The following is a 4,431-nucleotide window of genomic DNA, read 5'->3' as shown; positions in this document are numbered from 1 at the left end:
TTAGTCCACAGTGATGGTCCGCTTTACAAGCGACCTGACAGGAACTTATCACGACGACTCGTCAAATTGAGCGTTAATATTTGATTTGCACTGCCATCTACAGGAGTAGAACTCGAGGGGTGGGTGGTGAAGGAAAGGAAGAGCCTCCGAGGTCTGCTGTGAGGAGCAGCTTCACCTGTGTCAGTCATATCCTAACTGTCCTCCTCGCTTGAAGAAGAGAACGAAGTAGGTTTAGCCTGCAAGTCCACACCTCGCTATTTCTACTGGTTAGTGTACTTCAGCACAATGGACAGAGACCGTCAGTTTTCGGCCGCGAGCCCATTAGTATTCACAGTGAAAGTTAGTAAATTTAACCCTTTTCAATATGAATTCTCCTCAGAGAAATATATACAAATACTTTAACTGAAACCACAGCCGTACTCTGACAGTGTTTCGTGACCTACTATTCAGAAAACATACAGTCCTATTTTCAAACGAATAATGTGACTCGTATGAGTCGGTTCTCTTTAGTAAGTCAAAACCATAAAGCGTAACCAGTGCAGTCAGATTCCTGAATGAGTCGTTTGAGCCGGTTCTTTTAAGTGAATCAAACCCACTTATGAATCGGTCACATCAGTTAGTGTATTAAACTGTTTCACAAAAACGTAAGTCATTATTAATGTTGTCATGCCTCACTTAATAAAATGAACAGAAGACTGATACTGTGATATGTTGCACTTAAGCTTATTAGGCTATAAATAGCTATACTGACTGGTCGTGCATATATGACGGTGTGTTGGTAAAGTTACTGGATTGCATTTATGCTCTCTAAAAAGCCATTAAATATTGAAAGGCGTTTTAAAAATATATATGTTTAAATCAGAATGATCATCATTTGGCAACAAATTGTTGAGGGCAGTAAATGCAATAAGCATTTATTTTTTCCAATTCTCCCACAAAAGTACTAAAAGTAGGCTACTAGTTAATGGAGTCGTTTAGAGGTATCAGGATGATTTTTCTCCCTAATAAACAATACTTAATCCGTTTTCATCCAGCACGAGAGATCCGGGAATTCAGCGTTGTATTTTCAACTGATGCTGAGACAGATGCATTCATACAGTACTACATTATTGCTTTGACTGAATCATTCAACAACAACAACTTCAACAGCACAGTTTAAATACTATATACATACGGTTCTGTCCATTAAAATGCTAAAACATACCTATATTCAAACCTACCTCGGTTTTTAGTTAAGACAGAACGATGTTTGGTCTGCGTGTATCTTCGTGGTCCATTAAATCCTTCGAGTATTTGAAAGAAATTCGGTGAGCGCGACAAAAATCCCCAAACGTACACCGAGATGTTGACAAACGCGTGATGTTGATTCAAATGAGCTTCGACGTGAAAGGAGCGGACGAGAGGATCAGAATCCCGTGAAACATTCACGAGGGCGAGTTCACATGTTCTCACTGAAGCTCTGTGGAGTCTCGAGACGTTAGCCAAGTCTCAGTTCAAACCGTTTTTTTCTCTGTAAAGTTTCAGTGCCTCCAGTGGTCGATGATTTTGATGGTGTCCGGATTTGATAGCGCACATCTGGCGTTAACAGTCACCTAGTGTTGTTGCTATAGTCCGTAGCTGAATACGAGAGAATAAATAATGAACTGAGTTTGCAATTTATTACAGAAAACGACGCTTCAGATGAGCGAAGAAACACAGCGGCTTCCAAGAACTGGAAGGGATTCTGCAGAAACCTCTGCGTAGATGAGGGAGTGACGCACAAGGTGTTTGATAAAGCAAAAACCGGAGATAATATAGGTTAATGGATATCATACAGTACTGTACTGTCGTCGTAGCTTCGCTAATTATATCGTGGAAGTGCATTTTAACCCCTAACTTGACAGAAATCTAATGCCATGATGGACTTTTTAAATAATTCACGCGCTTAAATACACTTCAATAGGTTAAAAAGAATAATAAATATTAATATGAATATTTAATTAATGAATAAAATATAAAAATAAATAAATATGCTAAAATAAATATATAAAATATAAATAGAAAATTCTATAAAATAAAAAAAACTATTTCAACATGCAACACTTGCTTGAAAATCAAACAATTTAGCAAATAGAGTACCTCAGAGATTAAATGTTTTTGTATGCAAAACCTTGAAGCGAGTTAGCATTTTAGGACTTCCGGTTCCATCGCCCTAAAGTCTATGGGTTTTTTTAAAGGATTTTTGCTAAATCGCCTGAAATGAGGTCTGTGGTTAACAAAGCCTCTAAATATTTTCACGTTTTGATCTACATAAAACACCAATTATAACCAGCTTGTGATTTTTTTTAACCATTATTGTGTCTTAAAAACGGTGGTTGCTAACAAGTTACTACAAGGGACTACTTCCTTTGGCAGGGACTTTAGACGTCATCATGACAAACAGGACATTTGGATAGCAATAAAAGTGGATAAGTATTCATACACCGCGCAGATCATAATCAGCGAGCACGTTTTAAAATAAAGTTGTTTTTTAAATAAAGTTTGAGGAAGGTTGGTTGTGGTGACGTTGATCCGCGACCATGGTGTGCTGTAGTCCGTTTATAGCCTACTGTTAGCCTTTTATATCTGATGACTTTATTTAGGCTTCAGAATGTATAAATGTTGTGTTAACTTGTAAAGATTATCTTGATAGACAAAACGTGTAAGTGTCATAACCCTTTGTTAAACACAGAGCTTATTTTTTGCGATTTTCCAAGTCTATGGGAAAAATGCTAGGCTTTTGATCGAGGGAACCCGTGCACCGCTAACTTCCGGGTTGGGCTAAAAAACACGTAATCTCTGAGGTACTCTGTATTCTAGATCACTGCCCATAATGATCAACTATTTTTCTGAATGACATCATCTAAATATATATGGTGTACATAATTAGATTCCACATTCGACCGCTCTATACATGTCGATCCATCAATCCGCCATCTTGGAACAGTCAACATTTCAGATACTTTCGTCACTTACAGTGAAAATGAGTTTTTTCTAAGATGCCTCTGAGTGCGCAGCCTCTGATTGTAAAAAAAAAAAACCCGATTTCCGAAGAAATAGGATAACCTTTCACAGGTGAGAATGTTTTGGTTTGTGTTTTTATATGTATTTACTCAATATTACAGGTTTTTAAACTATGGTAACTTTTTAATGTCATGTTAGCTAATGCCTTAATCTTCTTGTATTGTGTCAATGAAAAACTAAATATGAAAATCATCTGCTGAGGTCTATTGCAGATATAGATATTTATTTATACATGCGTATAACTACAGTTGCGGAAACACAATTTGCTCAAATGTTTACAGATCGGCTTTGACTGTTCCAATACGGTGAATGGTTTGGTGAATAGCAGCCCAATGCTAATGAGACATCTATGCATATATATCTATGGTCAGAGGGCTGCAATTTAGTATCAATAAAAGCGAGAAAAAGTCACTAACCTGTCACTTAATGTATTGCAATCACATTAGAAGGTTAACTATGACATTGATGCATAAATGTATGTGTAATCTGGGGTGCTTCGAATCAATAGTGTAATCAAGATTGAAAATAAGATATCGGCTGTTCTGAACAAATTATCCTATATTAGATGTTCAATGGCTAGATGTACATGAGTTCTTATTCTTCTCTCTCCACACTGTCCAGTAATAGAGTCAGTGGTGCTGTGCTAAAGGTTAATCAATTGTCTAATTGTCTAGTTTGGTTGATGAAATCAAATGAAACAGTTGATTGATAAGGGTCAAAAGTGTATGGTCTATCTACATAAAGATCAAAGAGCAATGAGCTATCGTGAGCGGATCATTCAATGTTTTCTGTGCTCATAGAAACCACTGAATGGTTTGTTACTGCACTGTAAAAAGTGGTAACCTGCCATTATTAGCTTAAAGAGTTATTTCTACCTGCTTTGACCCATAAAAAAATAGTTTTGGTGGTATAAATTGATTTATATAGGTTGGTTCAGTAATTTTTTTTCCACTGCATCAAATGCTGTTTAGCTATATGTACAAGGAATCTGAATTACTTTCAATATTAATTATATGAGTGCAAATACTTTAAATTATGGCATTAAGCCTCCAGCATAATCATGACCTTCTTCAAGACACCTATTTATTATATTATATTATATTTCATTCATTCATTCATTAATTCAATAATTTCAACAGCCATCATAGTATCTGACCTTCACAACCATAATCATTGATTGAATCCTGTTTTCTTTTTTCCCACTATGCAATTACTGTTCCTTATTGCTTCTTTTTTCTCCAAAGACATACAGAGCTTTTCAAAGATGGATGAATCTCTTTTAGACATATACACAAGGGCTATTTTCCAGGTAAATAAATAATCGTACCATCATTTACAGCTGAGATAACTTCATTACAGATACAACAGTGTCACTGTAGTTTGTGAGCT

General features: G+C 36.2%; 1 long non-coding RNA gene across 1 annotated transcript in view; it reads right to left on the bottom strand.

Annotated features, from left to right (window-relative positions):
* LOC125257197 overlaps nt 1-1,747 on the bottom strand; it is a 1,934-nt gene extending 187 nt beyond the window's left edge. The window contains exons 1-2 of the long non-coding RNA XR_007182265.1: nt 1,221-1,747; nt 1-207 (exon numbers count right to left, since the gene is read on the bottom strand). The exon at nt 1-207 is cut by the window's left edge and continues 187 nt beyond it. This is a non-coding gene — a long non-coding RNA (uncharacterized LOC125257197). The remainder of the gene's footprint in view (nt 208-1,220) is intronic.
* Nucleotides 1,748-4,431: the final 2,684 nt, after the last annotated feature.

This window comes from Megalobrama amblycephala, linkage group LG21 (genome assembly GCF_018812025.1).
Source record: "Megalobrama amblycephala isolate DHTTF-2021 linkage group LG21, ASM1881202v1, whole genome shotgun sequence".
In the NCBI taxonomy this organism is placed as follows: domain Eukaryota; kingdom Metazoa; phylum Chordata; class Actinopteri; order Cypriniformes; family Xenocyprididae; genus Megalobrama; species Megalobrama amblycephala.
This window is presented reverse-complemented; position numbering and strand designations above follow the sequence as displayed.